At 35.1% G+C, this 21,481-nt stretch overlaps 1 protein-coding gene and 1 non-coding gene across 6 annotated transcripts in view; one reads left to right on the forward strand and one right to left on the reverse strand.

Annotated features, from left to right (window-relative positions):
* The window catches only part of ZMYM4 (zinc finger MYM-type containing 4), a 147,534-nt gene that overhangs the window by 62,933 nt on the left and 63,120 nt on the right, over window positions 1-21,481 (forward strand). The gene's annotated exons all lie outside the window — the stretch shown is intronic.
* LOC111562157 lies at window positions 5,829-5,931 on the reverse strand. Its single transcript, XR_002745201.1, has one exon. It is a non-coding gene; the product is annotated as a small nucleolar RNA SNORA1 (small nucleolar RNA).

The following is a 21,481-nucleotide window of genomic DNA, read 5'->3' on the forward strand; positions in this document are numbered from 1 at the left end:
GGAGGGGCAGAGAGAGAGGGAGACACAGAATCGGAAGCAGGCTCCAGGCTCTGAGCCATCAGCCCAGAGCCCGACGCGGGGCTCGAACTCACGGACCGCGAGACCGTGACCTGAGCCGAAGTCGGACGCTCAACCGACTGAGCCACCCAGGCGCCCCGAGAACAGGTTTTTATAGAGTACATATTGAGAGGTAGCTAGCTCTCTTGATCTTTAATGGTCTTGGAATAATCTGGAGTTCATTCATGTCTAGGCTGGGCTATTGAGAGCACAAAGACAGGAACTGCTGACTTGAGCCCCTGTACATGTTCTCCCTGTTGCCTTGCCTTCCTTATAGCATGGCGGCCTCCAGGTAGACTTCTCTCATGGTGGCTCAGGCTCCAAGCAAAAGAGTAATTCAGTGAAGAAAGCAGAATCAGCATCTTTTCTGAGCTACCTTCAGAAGTCACACAGTGTCCTTTCTACTACATCCTTTGGGTATGAGGGAGTCGACTCACAAGCCTGCTCAGATTTAGGAGAAGAGGATATTCAGACCTCACCTTTTTTTTTTTTAATTAAATTGTTTTGTTTATTTATTTTTGAGAGAGAAACAGAGTGTAAGTGGGGGAAGGGCAGATAGAGAAGGAGACACAGAATCTGAAGCAGGCTCCAGGCCCTGAGATGTCAGCACAGAACCCAATGCAGGGCTTGAACTCAGGGACCGTGAAATCATGACCTGAGCTGAAGTCAGACACTTAACCAACTGAGCCACCCCGGCGCCCCTAGACCTTATTTCTTGATAGAAGGGTCAAGGTCACATTGTAGAAAACAATGTAGATGGGAGATATTATTGCAGCCGTATTTGGAAAATCCAGTCTGCATTCACAGCATATAATGCTGTCACATGATATTTTATTCACATGATATTTTATTCTAAACTAGAAAATGGCTTAAAAAAGAAATTCATTCTTTAGGTCTGTATGTGGATATTCATAACATTAACCACTCCTGTAATACAGAAACAGAAACTGATGAATCTGATCATGCATGATATTTTATGAGTAACATTTTGTCTTTTTTTTTGACTTAGTCATTCCTTTCCATATCATCATTGTCCCTATTGCCCCCTACCCTATACCTTTGTAGGTAGCCTTTCACGTTTTTCTCCAGTGTTCCTAAAATCATTATCATATATATACATATATAGACACATAATATATATACGTGTATATACAACATATACACGTATAAATATATATATATATGCAAATATACATATTTATATGTGTATATGTAAGGGTTTTGAAGATTTTTATTTTTTGTTTAACAGGTGAGATCATCATATACATAGATTTCTCTACCTCGCTTCTTTCATTCAGTACTTTATGATCTCCTTCCATCTTGACTGGAATAGCTTCAACATCACAGGGTTTAGATGTGCAAGTCAACTTTTCCCCTTTCCCCTTTCCCCTTTCAGACACTGATGTTATTTTAGTTGTTTTTTTTTTTACCATGATAATCAATGAAGTATGAAAAATCCTTTAAGAATATCCTTATATATTAGTTTTATATGTGTGCATAGATTACAGAGAGTGGGTATTGTTTGGTAAAGGGTATGTGTAATTTTAATAGATGTTTCTGTCCTGCTTTTCAAAACTTGACTGTCTTACATTTCCATCAGAAATGTGTAAGAATACCTCCTCACCCCATTAATGTCTATTATAGCTCTTCTTCATGTTTAGCAATCTGATGGATGTGAAATAGCACAGTGTTAACTTTATTCTGCATTTTCTTAACTCCTATTGAATTTGAATTTAAGCAGTTTTTAATAATTTCAACATTTGGACTGGCTCCTCTGTATTGTCGAATTGTAAATATTTGTTAAATAAATGAATACCCTTTGCCCATTTCTTAAAGTTTTTTTTCATGACACGTTACAGGCTTTTTGTAATATCATAATCATAGTTGTTAAGGGGAGTGATAGTAGGCATGGTAAAGGATAAAACTGAAAGAAGGTTCAGGTATACTTTTAAAAAGATAGACATTCACTCAGGAAATTTAACTTTTAGAAAAGATAACTTAAAGTTCTTTTAATAATGAAGTAGAGGGTGTTGATTTCCTTTGTTTTGTTTCTTTTTGCTTGTGTCATCTTTTCCTAAACAAATTTTTTTTTTTAATTTTTTTTTTTTAACATTTATTTATTTTTGAGACAGAGGGAGACAGAGCATGAACGGGGGAGGGTCAGAGAGAGAGGGAGACACAGAATCCGAAACAGGCTCCAGGCTCTGAGCGGTCAGCACAGAGCCCGATGTGGGGCTTGAACTCATGGACCGGACCGTGAGATCATGACCTGAGCTGAAGTCGGACGCTCAACCGACAGCCACCCAGGCGCCTCTAAACAAATGTTTTTAATATAAAAAATTTTGGTCTTTTTTAACATCATGGTTTTCAGTTTTGGTTTAAAAAAGTTTTCCTCACCCTTTGAATACATGTTATCCTAGAGTTTATTGGAGTATTTAGAAAAATATTTTTAAAAAGTGTTAAACACAAAAAAATATTTAAAACATGTGAGATATATTAAAAATAAAAACCTCTGACCTCACCACCACCCAGCTGTAGAAAAATGTGCATGATCATGCCTTTCGTGCCAATCCCTCGGTCCCATTCTGTTCTTCTCTTTACACAGCCATTATCCTCAATTTTGCTTAATTCCTTGCATTTCTTAATAGTTTTTACCACATTTACATTATTATTCAAGAGATTATTTAGTTTTGCTTATTAATAGATTTTGTATTGTTTTTGAATTACACTGTATATGTTACCACTTTCTTTTTTTTAACTGTATATTCCTGAGATTTGAATGTAGTGTTGCATGTAGCTCTCATTCATTCATCACTGATGTGTATTTATTCATTAAATACATTACAATTTATTTATTTTTAAAAATGGTAGTAAAAAGTATATAATGTAAAATTTACCACTTTGATTATTTTTAAGTGTATAATTCAGTATTTTAAGTACATTCACATTGTTGTGCAACAGATCTCTAGAACTTTTTATCTTGCAAAACAAATTTTTAATAGCTCTTAAATAAAAATTCTGTTTCCCCCTTAAGGTTTATCTGTGTTGTAACATGTCAGAATGTCATGTCAGAATGTCCTTCCTTTTAAGGCCGAATAATATTCCATTGTATGTTTAGACCATTTTGTTTATCCATTCTTGTGTTGATGCAGTGAGTATGAGTGTGTAAATATCTCTTCAAGATCTTGCTTTTGTTTTTCTTGGCTGTATACCCGGAAATGGAGATTGCTGGTTTATATAATACTGCTTTCAAGTTTTTGAGGAACTGCCATACTATTTTCAGTTGTGATTTGTACCATTTTAAATTTGCACCAGCAGTGCACAGGGTTACAATTTTTTACATCTTTGCCAACACTGCTACTTTTCTGTGTTTTTGATAGTAGCCACTCTAGAGGTTGTGAGGTGATGATAACCTCATTGTAGTTTTGGTTTTCCTTTCTCTAATGATTAGTGATGTTGAGCATCTTTTCATAGGCTTGTTGAAAGTCCTTTGCCTGTTTTTGACTTGGGTTATTTGATTCTTTTGTTCGTGTTGATTTCTAGTTCTTTATATATTCTGGATATTAACTCCTTATCGGATATATGATTTACGAAAGTTTTTTTCCCATTCTGTACATTGCCTTTTCACTCTGTTGATGGTTCCTTTCGATGCACAGACGTTTTTTAAATTTGGTGGCCAATTTGTTTAGTTTTGCTTTTGTTGCATGTGCTTTTGGTGGTGTCATATCCAAGAAATTGTTGCCAAATTCAGTGACATGAAGCTGTGGTATATGTGTGTGTGTGTGTGTGTGTGTGTGTGTGTGTGTGTGTGTGTGTGTGTTCGTTCAGGAGTTTTTAGGTCTTCTGCTTAAAATATATCAGAACTTTAAAATCATTCTAATGTCTACATACTTCTCGTTGTTCCTCATTCTTCTGTTTTTTCTTAATGAACATTATTTTATATATTTCAGGATATATACAAGAAAGTGTGTGTGTGTGTGTGTGTGTGTGTGTGTGTGTTCGTTCAGGAGTTTTTAGGTCTTCTGCTTAAAATATATCAGAACTTTAAAATCATTCTAATGTCTACATACTTCTCGTTGTTCCTCATTCTTCTGTTTTTTCTTAATGAACATTATTTTATATATTTCAGGATATATACAAGAAAGTGTGTGTGTGTGTGTGTGTGTGTGTGTGTGTGTTCGTTCAGGAGTTTTTAGGTCTTCTGCTTAAAATATATCAGAACTTTAAAATCATTCTAATGTCTACATACTTCTCGTTGTTCCTCATTCTTCTGTTTTTTCTTAATGAACATTATTTTATATATTTCAGGATATATACAAGAAAGTGCCATGTATGGAATTCAATGTAAAATGTATTTATTATGGTGGGTCTTTGTCAAAAACTAGCTTATTATTTTTTTAAAAATGTTTATTTATTCAGAGACAAAGCATAAGCAGGGGAGGGACAGAGAGATTAGGAGAGAGAATGAGTCCCAGCAGGCTCCACACTGTCAGTGCAGAGCCTGACATGGGGGCTTGATCCCATGAAATGTAAGATCATGCATGACCTGAGCAAACTCAAGAGTGGGACTTTTCACCGACTGAGCCACCCAGGTGCCCCTGTTAGAAACAAGTTTAAAATCTGTTTCTTTCTTTTTTTTTTTTTTTTTTAATATTTGTTTATTTTTTGGGAGAGCACAAGTCGGGGAGGGACTGAGAGAGGGGAACAGAGGATCTGAAGCAGGCTCTGCACTGACAGGTTGACAGCAATTAAGCCTGATGTGGGGGTTCAGCTTACAAACTATGAGATCGTAACCTGAGCTGAAGGTGGATGCTCAACCAAATGAGCCACCCAGGTGCCTCCAGAATCTATTTCTTAAGTCAGGGATTGGCAAACGGTTTTCTCTGACAGGTCAGATAGAAAATATTTTAGGCTTTATAGGTCATGCTGTTTTTTGTTTTGTTTTGTTTTCAAATTTATTTAAAGTCGGTATTTTTATTTTATTTTGTTGTATTTTATTTTCTTTCTTTTGAGAGAGTGTGAGTGGGGGAGGGGCAAAGAGAGAGGGAGACAGATAATCTCAAGCAGGCTCTGTGCTGTCAGCACAGAGCCCAGTGTGGGGCTCGAACTCATGAACCATGAGATCATGACCTGAGCCAAAATCAAGAGTTGGATGCTTAACCAACTGAGCCACCTAGACGCCCCAATAAATTTTTATTTAAGGAATTTTACATATGATTCCTTCCCCTGCCAGTCATTGTAGTTCTCCAAAGTCAGAATCATAATCTTCAAAATAACCGGGTTTTTTTTTTTTTTAATGTTTATTTACTTTTGATAGAGAGCGCATCAGTAGGGGAGGGGACAGAGAGAGACAGGGACAGAGGATCCAAAGCGGGCTCCAGGCTGACAGCAATGAAACCAGTGCAGGTGCTCGAACTCAGTGAACCATGAGATCATGACCTGAGCCAAAGTTGGATGCTCAACCGACGGAGGCATCCATGTGCCCCTCAAAATAGCCCTTTTACAAGAACTTCTGTTGAGTCCACAATTGTCACTGTCAGTCCAGTTCTTTCAATTGGGCTTCTTTGATCTCCACTTGAATATGAACATACTTCAAAAATTCCATACCTGTAATTGTTGGGATCCAGTTTCTTTATTTTAGGGCCCTAGAAGTCAAATTGTAGAAAGTACATTGATTGTTATTTTGGAAAATGATCTAAAATTGTTATTCGTTAATTGTTTATAGTATTGAAAAGTCTGTTACTTCCACTTTACTCCATGAGCCTAGTAGAAAATGTTACAGGTCTCTTTGTCAACACTGCAATAAATTTGCTGTGATGAAAACATAACTTGTGTCTTAATGTAGTCACAGATCATACTGTTTATGTTGCAACAACTCAACTTTGCGTTTGTAGCATGTATGTAAAGGAATTAATGTGTTTGCAATAAAACCATGGACACTGAATTTTGAATTCAACATAATTTTCCATGTATAAAGAAATGCTTTTCTTTTGATGGCTTTTTCCTACAATTTAAAGATGTGGAAACTATTCTTAGCTCATGGGTTGTATAAGCCCTCCTCCCCAGTGCCCCCGCAAAAAACAGGTGGCTTCTGCATTTGGCATGCAGGCATAGTTTACCTATTCTTGTAAGGTATATATGGGAAGGTTATTGCTCAGGCCTAGGCTATGTACATTCTCAACTTTATCAGAATTCCAAAACTTATTTTCCTAAGTTTTATCTATATACATTGACACATTGTGGTTAGAGTTTTGGTCACTATCTAGCGTCACTAACTAGAGTTTTGGCATCTGGCCAACACTTGACATTACAGACTTTTAAATTTTGTCAGTTTGGTAGGTATAACATGGACTTAATACTTAATTTTTTTATTTCCTTCGTTAATAATTTGAATATTTTTCATGTTTATTAGCTATTTCTGCTACCTCTTTGGCAAAATGCCTAATTAAATCTATTGCCCACTTGCTGTTGGGTTGTTGGTGTTTTTTTAACTGAAATGTTGGAGTTCTCTAAATATCCCGACGAATAAATTTGTCAGTTATAGCTATTGCAAATAACTTATCCTAATTTATGACTTGTCTTTTTAAAGTTTTTGCATTAGCAGTATTTAATTTTTTTAAGTTTATTTATTTTGAGAGACACAGAGACAGAACGGGGAGGAGGGGGGGACAGAGGGAGGGAGGGAGGGAGGGAGGGAGGGAGAGAGAGAGAGAGAGAGAGAGAGAGAGAGAAGGAGAATCCTAAGCAGGCTCTGCACTGATGTGGGGCTTGAACTCATAAAACTGTGAGATCATGACCTTTTTCTGTCTCTCAAAAATGAATTAACATAAAAAAATTTTAAAGTAAAGCTTTTCTTTAAACTATCCTTCCATTAAATTTTACTTTGTATTCTTGCGGAAAGGTTTTTATTTCTCTTGTGTAAATACATAGGGTTGAAATGGTTGGATGTACCAAGTTTATCTTTTTTTTTAAGTTTTTAATTCAATTCTAGTTAACATACAGCATTATATTAGTTTCAGGAGTACAGTATAGTAATCAGCACTTCCATATATCACCATGTGCTCATCACAGGTATACTCCTTAATCTTCACCTATTTTACCCCTCCCTGCCCCTCCCCTCTGGTAACCATTAGTTTGTTGTCTATAATAAATTAGAGTGTGCTTCTTGCTTTGTCTCTCTCTTATTGTTTTTCCCTTGTTTTGTTTTGTTTCTTAAATTCTGCATGTGATTGAAATCACGTGATATTTGTCTTTCTCTGACTTAATTATTTCACTTAGCATTATACTCTCTAGCTCCATCCATGTCATTGCTAATGGCTCTACTAAATTTTAATATGATTTTATTCAGTTTCCCAAATTTACTCTGTTGCAATTCTAATTAAAAATGCATGCATTTAAGGGGCACCTGGGTGGCTCAGTCGGTTAAGTGTCCGACTCTTGATTTTGACCCAGGTTATCATCCCGGGGTTGTGAGGTTGAACCCTGCTGTGGTCTCTGTGCTGGGCATGGAGCCTCCTTGGGATTCTGTCTCTCCCTCTGCCCCTCCTTCCCATGTGTATGTGCACACACTCTCTTAAAGAAAATTATAAAAATGGGGCGCCTGGGTGGCTCAGTCGGTTAAGTGTCCGACTTCAGCTCAGGTCATGATCTCACAGTCCATGAGTTCGAGCCCCGCGTCAGGCTCTGTGCTGAGAGCTCAGAGCCTGGAGCTTGCTTCAGATTCTGTGTCTCCCTCTCTCTGCCCCTCCCCTGCTCATGCTCTGTCTCTCTCTGTCTCAAAAATAAATAAAAACATTAAAAAAAATTTTAAAGAAAATTATAAAAATCATGCATTTATTTATTACTTTTGGAAGAATCAATTTTTATTGTTATACAGATTTTGTTTTATGCTATTTACTTAAATTTTATGGTTGTCAAGTAGTATGTATTGTGTTTTTTTGTGTGTCGTTTGTTAAGTATCTTATTTGTCACCTTTGCAAATGGAGTCTATTTTTCAGGGATGCCTGAGTGGCTCAGTTGGTCCAGCATTTGACTTCGGCTCATGTCATGATCTCATGGTCCATGAGTTCAAGCCCTGCATTGGGCTCTGTGCTGACAGCTAGAGTCTGGAGCCTGGTTCGAATTGTGTCTCCCTCTCTCTCTGCCTCTCCCCCAGTCGCTCTCTCTGTCTCAAAAATAAACATTTAAAAAAAAAAAGTATTTTTTTTATTTGTAGGTTCTTACTGCAAGAATAGCTTAGCTATGTTACTGAAATCCCTTATTAAATATAGTAGACTTTTAAAATTTGAGACTGTAGTTATCCAGACATGAAGCCTAATCAACTGAAAATATTTTCTTTTTCACAGTGACTGCCCAAATTATGTAATTAATTTTTTTTACTATAAATTGTGGGATTATAATAAACAATCGTGGTAGTTGTCACCTTTGACTAATTTCTAATTCTAGTTAATTAGTTGTCATATTTTGTTAATTTAGGGCCAGTTAGTTTTTGTCACATAGGCTTAGTCTTTATTACATTAAAAAAAAAATTCCTATCTTACCTTGTGGAATGGTTGAAGAATATTTGTGTTTATGTATTACTGGATTTAGTTTGTTAATACTTTGTTAAGGATTTTCCTGGTAAAGTTTGTTTACTATTGGAGTTGTATGTAGCTTTATTAAATGTTGTCTACAATTCACTAGTGAAACCATCCGGGCTTGGAGATTTCTTGGTGTGAGATTGTAAGTTATAAGTTAAAGTTTTCAAATAGGAATATAAGGTTTTTCATATTTTATGTTCCCCCTTTTTTTTAAGGTAGAGAGAGACAAACCAAGAAACAGTCTTAAAATAATTTTTTTTTAATGTTTGTTATTTTTTTTTATGAGAGAGAGAGCACAAGCAGGGCAGGGGCAGAGAGAAGGGGACAGAGGATCCAAAGCAGGCTCTGCAGATCCAAAGTGGGCTCTGTGCTGACAGCAGAGAGCGCAGTGTGGGGCTCGAACTCGCGAACTGCGAGATCGTGACCTGAGCGGAAGTCAGATGCTCAACCGACTGAGCCATGTAGGTGCCCCTTATGTTTCATCTTTTGTCAGGTCTGGTAAGTTGTATTTTTCAAGGAAGTTGTCCATTTCATTTAAGTGGTCTCTTTGTCTTTTGAATTAGAGGTAATTTAGTGGGAAGGACAGTAACATCTCGTTTTAATTTGCATTTCCCTATTAATGATGTGGAACAACTTTTTATTGTGTGTATTGGCCATTCTTAATGTTCTTTTGTGAAGTGTCTGTTCAAATTATTGCCCACTTTTCATTTTGGTTGTTTGTCTTTTTGTTATTAGGATAAAGGTTCTTTATATATTTTGGATACAAGTCTTCTGTCATGTAGATCAGTAGATTGAAATCAGTTGGGATATGCATCTCCATGTATCTGTGTCTATAAATCCCTTCATATCCATCCATCCATTTTGTGGCTTGCCTTTTTATGATCTCAGTGGTGTCCTTGAGTAGCACAAGTTTTTAATTTTGATGAAGTCTCATTTTATTATTATTGTTATTATTATTACTACTACTGTATTTGTGTGGTCTGTTCTTTGTGTTCTAAGATACCAGTCCCAAGATCATGAATATTTACACTTGTTTTTTCCTAGAAACTTTATATTTTTAGCCTTAGCTTTTACAATTAGGGTCCTCATCCATGTCATTTTACTTTTTGTATATAGTGTAATGTAAAAGTCAAAATGTATAATTTTTGTGTGTGGATGTCTGTTGAGTCAGCAGCATTTATTGAAAAGATTATTTATTCTGATTGATATACCTTGGTACATTTGTTGAAAATTAGTTGATCTGTATATTGAGTCTATTTCCAGACTCATAAGTTCCATGGATCTATATATACATATATCTGTTCTGAGGCCAATATCACTCTGTCTCGATTCCTTTAATTTTATATTAAATCAGATATTCTAAGTCATATTTTCCAATGTTGTTTTACTGTACTAGATCTTTTGCATTTTCATGCAATTTCTTAGAAGCAGCTTGTCAACTTCTATTAAAAAGCTTCCTGGGGTTTTTATTGTGATTGTGTTGGGTCTGTAGATCAGTATGGGGAGAATTGACATCTAATTAATAGTGTTTTCCAATTAATGAATATGATATGCCTGTCAGTTTATTTAGGTTTATTCATTTATTTATTTCATTTCTCTCAGCAATGATCTGTAGTTTTCAAAGTAGAGGTCTTGTACATATTTTGTTATTCCTATATATTTTAAATTTCTTATGCTATTGTAAGTGAAATGATTAAAAATTAAATTTGTTGAGGTATAATGTACAGATAGCAAAATTTACCATATTTGAAAAATTAGTTAAAATTTTTTTTTTATGCTTATTTATTTTGAGAGAGAGTGTGTGAGTGAGGAAGTGTGAACAGGGGAGGGGCAGAGAGAGAGGGAGAAAGAATCCAAAGCAGGTTCTGTGCTAACAGCCCCTGACTTCCAGCTCGAGACGAAATCAAGATTTGGATGCTTAACTGACTGAGTCACCCAGGTGCCCCTAACTTTTCATTTTGAAATGATTATTGATTTACAAAGTGAGTTAGTACAAGTCGTCCAACTCTGTTCCTAAAAATTGTTTTGTCTGTATAAGTCCTTTGCATTTACGTGTATATATTTTAGATTTACATGTAAATTTATACAAATAAGCTACTGGGACTTTGATTGGAATTGCATATTCTATAGATTAATTTCGGGGAGAATTGATATCTTAAATATATTGAATCATACCTATAAGCATGGTTTATTTCTTTTTATTTAGGTCTTCTTTAAATCTCTAATTTCTAAATTATTACTAAATTTCTAAATCTCTTGTAGTTCCTAGTTTATAGAGTTTGCACATATTTTATAAAATTTAGCATACATATATATATATATTTTTTTCTTTCCAATATTTTGTCTGGATTTTTTGTTCATGGATAAATTGATGGACAATTTCCCCCCATAGAGATAGCCAATTATTCCTTCCCAGGTCAGTGAATAATCATGCTTTCTTTACTTACTTGAAATGTAGTATCCCTTATTTCTATTTTTTATTACCTTATAATTAGAAAATTGTTTTTTTCAGTCTCCATATGTTCTTTACTATCTTTGTAGATATCTTCCCTCAGATTGAGGATTTTCTCTTGTTTGCTGAAAGATTTTTTTCATGCATGAATATTAAATTTTGTCAAATTATTTTTCTTCATTATTGAGATAGTCCTGTGTTTTCCTTTATTGTGTTATGTGGTAAATTCATTTTTGAATATTCAACCCATCTTATATTCATGGGATAAATCCTACTTTGTCATGACTTATTTGTTTTTTATATTTTTATTCAGTTTGCTAGTATTTTAAGTATGCTAATACTTTAAGCACCTATGTTTATGAAGGATATTGGTGTAAAGTTGTCTTTTGTTGTATCTTTCTCTGGTTCTGGTGGCAGAGCAATACTGGCCTCAGAAAATTGGTTAAGAAATATTCCTTTCTCCTATATTTGCTGAAAGAATACATATAAGATGGGTGTTATTTCCTTAAATATTTAATTTACTAGCAAGTCATCTGGTCCTGGTGCGTTCAGATTTTCTTTATCTTTTGTGTCTGGTTTGGTAATTTGCACCTTTCAAGGCATTTCCTTTAAGTCAGCACAGTTGAATAGAATTTTTGCATGATGATGGAAATGTTTTGTATGTATACTATTAAAATATAGTAGCCACTAGGTAGCTACCCTTGGCAGTTGAGCACTTGAAATGTAACGAGTGCTGAACTGAAGTTTTCATTTTGATTAATTTAAATAGACATAGGTGACTGGTGGCTTCCCATGTTGGACATTGAAGGTCTAAGCTGTCAAATTTATTTCTATAAACTTCTTAATAATTTTTAAGTGTACTGTCATAAAGTTGTTCATAGCATTTTAAAATTTATTGTTAATGTTTATATTTTCTCACTTTGTATTTAATTTCTATGAAGTCTTTACTGCTATACCTTTCATTCCTGATATTATTAATTTTGTATTCTGTCTCTCAACTTCTTCATATAAATTTAAAAAAAATACTTTAACTGAAATATACATAAACTTAAATTTACTATCTGAGCCATATTTAAGTGTACAATTCAGTAACATTAAGTAAGCTGGCATTGCTGTGCAACCAATCTCTGTAACGCTTTCCATCTTGCAAAACTGAAACTCTATACCTGTTAAATAATAATTCCCCATTCCTTCTCCCTCTAGCTGTGTCACCCACCCTTCTACTTTGTGCCTCTATGAATTTGACTACTCTGGACACCTCATATAAGTGGAATCATACTGTTTTTTTTGTGTGTGACTAACTTATTTCACATAACATAATGTTGTAGCCTGTGCCAGAATTTGCTTTCTTTGCAAATAGTAGGATTGGTGTATCTTGTGTTTAATGATCTCATAAGAATAACAAGTGAAATTATTATAATTTTACTGATGCCATTGAGGGGAAAAAAGTGCAGCTTACTCTGTTTCTACAGTTTTATAGCCCTTAAAATGATTTCCTTTTAGCATTGCAGTTCTTTCTAGTTATAAGGGGTAGGATAAATTAGATTCAGGACTTGAACAGATCCTTGTTTATCTGAATAGAAAGGGATATCAGCTATATCTGGTGAGGCAAGATGGGAGAGAAGATGAAAATTAAAGGTTTCACTTTATAAATAATATAACCATGTTACAGAGATTTTAGAATTGGAAGGATAGAAGATTTGAAAGTGTAGATTGGGACAGATTTGGGACTGTTTCCTTGTATCTCTGTGGCATTGTGCTTCTGGAACTATTAGCATAAGTTACTTCCACTTTTATTATTTTGTTAAAATTTCATTTTATTTTGCTTATGAAAATAATATGCCCTGAAATATTGAAATATTATAAAAATACATAAATGTTTTATTTCATTAAAGTGTATGATATTGTTATAGTGATATGTTTCAACTTTAATAGACCCTGGACAGTTTTTAGGTACATGCCAAATGTATCAATTTATGGATTTCGCTGTTCTTCTTGATCATTACTTTTAGAGTAGTATAAATACCAGTGAACCTTCAAAAAAGTAAAGTCTGTTGTCTTTAGTTGTCCTCATAGTGAAGAACAAATGGTTGTTTTATAACAAACGGTTGTTATCTGTTCTTTATATTTATTTATTTATTTATTTATTTATTTATTTAAAAAAATTTTAACGTTTATTTATTTTTGAGACAGAGAGAGACAGAGCATGAATGGGGGAGGGTCAGAGAGAGAGGGAGACACAGAATCTGAAACAGGCTTCAGGCTCTGAGCAGTCAGCACAGAGCCCGATGCGGGGCTTGAACTCACGGACTGCAAGATCATGACCTGAGCTGAAGTCGGACGCTTAACCGACTGAGCCACCCAGGCGCCCCTGTTATCTGTTCTTTAAAATCACATTTTTTTTTTTTTTAGTCTTAATAGTGTTCAAATGGATTATTGAAATTGTAACTTATTTCTATCAGAGGTATTTCAAGTGTCAACATTTGTTGGTCACCTTTTAGTAATAAAATCTATTAGTTATAAAATCAAATTGTTGTGAATATTCCACTGGTTTCGAGCTATTTTTTTTTCCTATGGGAACAAATAAAAGCAAAAATTAGTGAAAGTAAGTCCTGTGACTATCACCTATGAATCTCATCTCTCTTTATTGAATGTGTAGAGGTTACAATGGCATACTTGAATAGTTCTACAATAACAACACATATTTGAATGAAAATAAGAGAGCTATAGTCTGTAGTCGTGACTTCCTGAGGAAGCTCATTCATCTTTGTTAGTACTTACCATGGATCGTTGATGATTGACCTGACTTAAGTAAATGGTTCATCTCTGGTATGGTAGGGCATTCAGTGGTTTGTCTTTGTTGGTAGAACATTCAGGGGGATTTTGTGAAAGAAATTCAACCATCTGATAAGAAGTTAGACTTGATGAATCTGAAGATTGCTTTCAGCCTCTGGGTGTGGTGATTTATGCCTGGTTCATAAAAAACTAGAGCCTATTACTCAAGGTGTGGTCTGTGGATCAGCAATATTAGCATCACCTGGGAGTATGTTAGAACTCAGATTCTAGCTGTCATCCTTTACCTGCAGAACCAGAATCTTTGGGGGTGGTGTGGAACTCAAGTATCTGTTTCCAACAAGCTCACCAAGAGATTCTGATGGCCGGTAATCATTGAGAAAGCATTGCTTTAGTTCAGTGATCCTCAAGAATTATTGTGTATCAGAAGCAAAATTATCTAGGGGTTTTTGTTTTTGTTTTAAAATTTTTAAAAGTGAGGTAAAATTGACATACAGCATTGCATAATTTTTTTAGATGTACAACATAATGATTTGCTGTATGTATGTATTGCAAAATGATTACTACAATTAGTTTCGTTAATACCCATCACCACTTATTCACTGTAACTTTGAAACACTGATAGAAATATATTTTACATAGAGACCTATGTGTGTACAGACATTTTTTATAGCATTGCTTATTGTTACTCTGACTAATGCACTTTGCTTTCTAGTATAGTTTTTTTTTTGTTTTTTTGTTTTTTTGTTTTTTTGTTTTTTTTTAAGTAATCTCCACATCAAACACAGGGCTCAAACTCATGACCCTGGGATCAAGATTCGCATTCTCTACCGACTAAGCCAGCCAGGTGCCCCTTCTACTCTGTCTTATTAAAAAACAATTTCCTGGCCTTGGCTCACTAATGGGTGATACCTGCAGTTTGAAAGAACACTGGATTGTTGTATTCTAATTATTATCCCATTTCCATGAAAAGTTTTCTGTTGGTTACTGGCCTGTTAATAGCAAAGATTCCTTTTCATCTTAGGATCATAAATACAAATTATCATTCTTTCTATTACTGTAAGTGTGTCCTGATGAGAATTGGGGTCTGTCAATAAAGGCAGAAGCTAGAATGGCTGTTGAAAAGCATCTACTAGTTTAAGACAAAGCCACATAAGTTCAGCTGTTGATGAATTGTATGTTTACCAAGAGTCCGTTGTTTCCAAACCTGTTTCTTTTAGTACTACTTGTCATTGTAATTGTATAATTTAAATTGTTTTTACACTAATGGAATTTACTCTGGAAAGTGAGTTGTTTCTTTCTTTTAAATTTTTTAAAATATTTATTTACTTATTTTGAGAGAGATAGAGAGAACGCTGAGTGGGGTAGGGGCTGTGAGTGAGACAGAATCCCAATCTCTGTGTCAGCTCAGAGCCTAACATGGGACTTAGTCTCACTAACCATGAGACCATGATGTGAGCCAAAATGAAGAGTTGGATGCTTAACTGACTGAGCCACCCATGCACTCCAAGTGACTTGTTTCTATGAATAATTTGAATGCTTTGGAAATACTTACTACGTACATCAGTAAAAACATGGAGGTGCAGGTGTCTGTATTTTGTCATTCCACTTTAAAGAAACCACAGTTGCACTCATGGAGTTTACATTATGGGTGTAATTTGTTCAAGAAAGAACTCAAATTAACATGCACATTCTGCAAGATTTGGTTGATCCTCAAATGGTTGGTCAGTATGCTTTTATATATCCCAAATTAAAAATAAATGTGTAAGACATGTATGTTTCATTTGTTAATGATTCCTGGCTTTATTGGAGTTTTAACTATTAAACTGTATTCCTAATCTAGTTCGAAGAGGCTTTTATTATTCAGCAAATTGCATTTTATTGAATAACACTCAATCATCTTAGAAATATATCAGTGACAAAATTCTAATGTTGTAAGCTTTTATTTAAAATGAACCTCACTTAAAATGAACAAGATTACCTCATTTAAAAAAATTTTTTTAATGTTTTATTTATTTTTGAGAGAGAGAGAGACAGAGACAGAGACAGAGACAGAGAGAGAGTACGAGTGGGGGAGGGACAGAGAGAGAGGGAGACAGAATCCATGAAGCAGGCTCCAGGCTCTGAGCTGTCAGCACAGAGCCTGACATGGGGCTCAAACCTGTGAACCACGAGATCATGACCTGAGCCAAAGTTGGACACTTAACCAACTGAGCCACCCAGGCACCCCATAGATTACCTCATTTTTATGCTTGTTATTACTTGGTTTTGCATTCTTCAGAGTTTATGTTTTCTTTTCTTTTTTGATTCTTTATTTTATATAAGAGAGAAAAGCAACTTCAGAATTGTTTGAGAACTAAGATTTCTAAAGTTAAAATTATAACTGATATTATTTAATATCTGAAAATTATGCTTTGATTAAAAACAAAAAAGTATGGGAGGAATCAAGTAATGTATTGGCAATGAAAGTAGCTAACAGCCCTTTCACAGTGTTCATTTATGTGTTTATTGGACTTCTTAGTTGATGTTTGTGCCTTGAAATGATCCTTCGGTATAGTATAGAAACATCATCAGTCTGCCTCTTAAAGCAAAGCCTCAGCAGGAAGACCTGGAGTAAAAGTTGACCTACCATGAAATTTGCTTTCATTGTCAAATACAAATACTGTACTTAAAACTGCTTAAGATACCATTGTTCTCCGTTCACAAAATCTTACAACCCACTTGCATTTAACACATGTACTCCTTTCATTTTTGTACTGAGGAAGTTTATTTATGTACTGACCACATCCACTGTTGCACATAGATTTTCCTTTTAAACTCCTTAGTTGTTCCCTCTTTGTTGGATCATTCTCATAAGCAGACTACAAGCTGCAATATTCTCCATCATAAAAACAAGCAAAAAAACACCTCACCAAAAAGTAAAACAATGAGGAAAACAAAACAAAAATACCAGGTCGGAAAAAGACTTCACTGCAGATTTTAACCCTGTTTCTGCTCATTTTCTTTAATTTAGAGCAAAACTCTTACGGAGAGTTGTTTGTACTTAAGGTTCCTCAGTTCTGTCTTTTGGGATCACCCCTCTCCAGCTTGTACACTCATTTGTTCACTGATAATACTCTTGTCAAGTTAGAAGATCATTTCAGCTTTGCAAATGTTACTGATCCTTCTCAGTCTTCATCTTCTGTGTCAGCTCAGCAGTGTTTGTTTTGGTTGGTCAGTCTATCCTTGCTGAAATTCTTCCTTTACATAGCTTGTTTGACATCAGTCACCTAGTTTTCCTCTTGCCTCATTGGCTGTTGTATCTTAGTCTCTTTTCCTTATTCCTTCCTTTCTATCAGATTTCCAAATGGTGCAGAGGACTCTTTAGCTCTCTTCCATCAGTAGTAAATAAATTTGCTAGGTGATCTCATCTTGTCGCATTAATTTTAAGTGCCATCTCTTCATTGACTCCCCAATATGTATGTCATTGCTTGGCAAGAGTCTCCTTTTTAATTCCTCTTTATTAATATATCTAATTGCCATCTTATTATCTCCAGTTGAAGATTTAATAAAGTTCTCAAAATTAACAGGCCCAAAACCAAGTTACCTCTTTCCTGTCTGCTCCTCTCTTAGTGTTCCCATCTCAAGCAATGATACCCTGTTGTATTATCCTTTGCTTCTTTCATATCCAGCTTCTTATATATCATGGAATGCCTCTAAACCCAAATCAGACTGTTTCTCCTTTACATCCACCATTACTATCCTGGCCTTAGCCACCAATGTTTCCTTGGATTATTGCAATAATCTCCTCTAATTGTTCTTCCCACTTCCATTCCATTCTTCATTCCCTTAACATTAAAAATTTTATGTTTTATTTTATATTTGAGAGAGTGAGAAAATGGGGGAGGGGCAGAGAGAGATGGAGACAGAATCTGAAGCAGGCTCCATGCTGCAGGCTCCGAGCTGTCAGCACAGAGCCCAATGGAGAGCTCGAACTCAGGAGCAATGAGATCAAGAACTGAACCAAAGTTTGACGCTTAACTGACTGTGAGCCACTTAAGCGTCACATTCCCTGTAACATTTAACAGTCTTAAAGGAGTCCTATAGAAGCTAGGGTGATTCTTGTAAAATATAAATCATGTTAATCCTCATCAGGATCTTTTAATGATTTCCTTTCACACTTAAATATATTGCATTTTTCCCTATGGTCTGCAAATTTGTAATAGACCTATTCTCTGGCTTTTTCTCTTTTCTCATTTTTTAGCACTCTTCCTCTCACTCATTCAGGTCCAGTCATTTGTCCTTCCTTTTCCTCACATATACCAATCCTGTTCACAGTGTCTAACAGCCAGGAGTCTTCAGTGAGAAATTGGTACTTTCAAGTGTTTCACTAGCTACTGGGATCCCCAATAAATGCAGTGTCCTGCTTTGTTTTGTATATCTAGGCTTTGAGAAACAGGAGCTATTTCTTTTGTTTGATTAAATGGGCCTCAAGGATGAGAATTCTTGTCCGGTTGATTATTTACCTGTTAAAAAAATTATTTTTAATGTTTCTTATTTTTGAGAGAGAGAGCACAAGTAGGAGAGGGGCAGAGAGAGAGGGAGACACAGAATCTGAAGCAGGCTCCAGGCTCTGAGCTGTCAGCACAGAGCCTGACGTGGGGTCAAACTCATGGGCTGAGAGATCATGAGCTGAGCCAAAGTCGGAGGTTTAATCAACTGAGCCACCCAGGCACCCTGTTAATTATGTATCTTAATGTAACTAGTACTTACATTAAGATTTGTTCAGCCTATATATTTCTTGTGGGATAACAAGCAAAATTTCATTTAAAAAATCTTTTATTTTTGAGAGAGAGCGAGTGAGGGAGGGGCAAAGAGAGAAAGGAGAGAAAGAGAATCCCAAGCAGACTCCACACTGACAGCGTGGAGCCTGATGCAGGGCTAAAACTCATGAACTGCTGCATCATGACCTGAGCTGAAATCAAGAGTTAGACATTTACCCAGACGCTTGAGCAACTGAGCCACCTAGGCACCCCACTAGCAAAATTTCAAATTCAAATTAGATGCTTTGTTAGAAATTGCCGTCTCTGAAAAAGCTTTAAATCTCAAGTGCATTTTCAAATAAGGATAAAAAATTTGTTTTCAATAAACAATAGATACATGTGCTTCAAAACTCAAAATATATAAAAAATATGCTTTGAAAAGTTGTGTTTCTGTCTTCTAGCTACCCAGTTATGATTTTCATAGAAGATCAATGGAAGATATTTTTTATACTCATAAATTTTAAAAAATACATTAGTGATAGCCTAATGTATTTATTCTTTGTCACTTAGGTATTTTTACTTAATTAACCTTGGAAATTCATATAAAGCTACCTCATTCTTTTTTTATAACTGCATAATGCTCTCTTGTAGGTATGTACTATAATTAATTTAGTCTCACTGATGAATAGATAGGCTGTTTCCAGACTTTGCTGCTGTAACTGTTCTTTTTTCATAGTTCCCTTGCAAGATTTAGAACTAATAAAACGCTGTATATTAACTATGGTCGAATTAAAAAATAAAAAGAATATTATATCTCTAGAATAAAATCTTAGAAGTTGAAATGCTGGCTCAAGAGGTATGTGTATTTAAAGTATCATAAATATCACTGTCTATTCTTTATTAGAGTTGTACCAGTTTATATTCCTACCAGTAGTATTTGACTGTAGCAGTTGGCCAACTTTTCTTCTTTCAAGGGCTAGAGTAAATATTTTAGGCTTTGCAGCTCACATATGGTCCGTGTCACAAGTTTTGTTTGTTTGTTTGTTTCTTTGTTTGTTTTTAGTATATATGTTTTGGCCTTGGGCCATAGTTCTGGCAGCTTTGGCCTGTAGCATGGCTGTCAGGCTGTTATCAAAACCTTTTGTCCTTACCAACCTGCTTGTGAACATGGTATCTCACTGCATTATTAATTTTCATTTCACTTATGAGCAAAGCTCATCCTTCATGTGTCCTTTCCTGGAATGTTTGTTCAAATCCTTTTCTTCTGTACATGTATTTGGTTGTTTGTATTTTTATTGAGGCATACGAATCTTATCTGTATCCAAAATGACCCTTTGTGATATCAAATACAATAAAATCTTTTTAGCTGGTTAATCTTTAATCTCTGGTTTGGTTTGTGTCTTCTCTGTAGCAGTTTTTGGGTCACATTTGACCTGTTATTGTTTTACTCAATAAATTAGTCTTTTATTCTAGATTTTGTGTCATTTTTAGAAAGGCTTTTCCCCACTTTATTAAGACTTAAAAATAATTTTTCCATATTTTTTATATTAGTGTTTTATTTTTTATGTTTAAACTTTGAAAACATCTGGAAATTATTTTGATAGGAGTTAAGGATCTACTTTTCCCAAGTGGCTAGCCTTTTCTCTCAATACCATATCCTGAATTTAAATGTAGAGGTTTTGAAAATTGCTTGCAATATTACTTTTTAGTGTTTACTTCTCACATACTGTAAAATTTAGATTAAGCTGCTGACCACATGAAAGGCGTATTCATTCATGAAACAGTTACTGAGCATGTGCTGTATGGCCTGGTACTAAGGATCCCTGGCCTTTAGTTGCTTACAGTCTGGTAGATTTATCACACCATATGCATGTGTGTGTGCAACATCCTACACTTCTTTATTTATATTTTCTCTTTAACTTTCTATTACTGTAAGAATTTTCAAGTACACAGAACAATTGAAGGAATAGTATATTGAATATCTATAATGTAGTGCATGCTCTCTGATTCCTCCCTGCTGCTCTGTGTTATATATATACTATGTGAATGTAAGCTGTAGACATTCCTAAGATTTTAGCATCTATTGTTTGATTATTATTTAATTAAGTGATGATTTTCTTGTTTTATTATTCTGTTTGTCTTATTATTCTGTTTGTCTTTCTAGTTCTTGAGGAGGGGGAACCATAGCTATCTTTTTAATCATTTTATCCCTTGAACTTATCACAATACTTAACCACAGAGTGGTTTCCTAATAAATATATGCTGAATGAATGAGTACTTTAGGCAGTAGGAAGCTGTGGAAGGATTTCAAGGGATATAATATGGAATGATTTATGGTTTAGAAAGATAATCTAGTGTCTTTCTGCAGGGGGGCAACTTGAGGAATGCTTTTATTTAGACTTTGTATCAATTAGGATTTGATTATAAGTAATCCAACTCAAACAAACCTAAACAAAAAGAGGAATTTATCCTGGATCATGGAATCCAGGGAATGACTTGAAGAACCAACCAGTCTCACGAACGGTTGATCTGGGCTTCAGGACGAAATAAAAACAAGGCTGTTGGTACCACCAATATTTTTAGTCTTTGCTTCATTCTGTGTTTTTATTAGGTTCAGTTTGCCTGCTCATGGATCAGTTAAATGTGGTTTAGGGGTAGGGTTTGTAAGAATATGATTGCTTCCTAGATGTCCATGTAGATTTAATTAGTACAGTGTCCACAGTAAGAGATGTGGAGTGTTAGAGTGGTGCCTTGTGGAGGAGATGGATTCGAGAGATATTAAGTAGGACAGTTTACAGAATTTGTCCAGAGGGAAAGAGAATTGGACTGATTTCTCTTTTCATGAGCAAACTGCTGGC

This window comes from Felis catus, chromosome C1, assembly GCF_018350175.1.
Source record: "Felis catus isolate Fca126 chromosome C1, F.catus_Fca126_mat1.0, whole genome shotgun sequence".
Lineage (NCBI taxonomy): Eukaryota > Metazoa > Chordata > Mammalia > Carnivora > Felidae > Felis > Felis catus.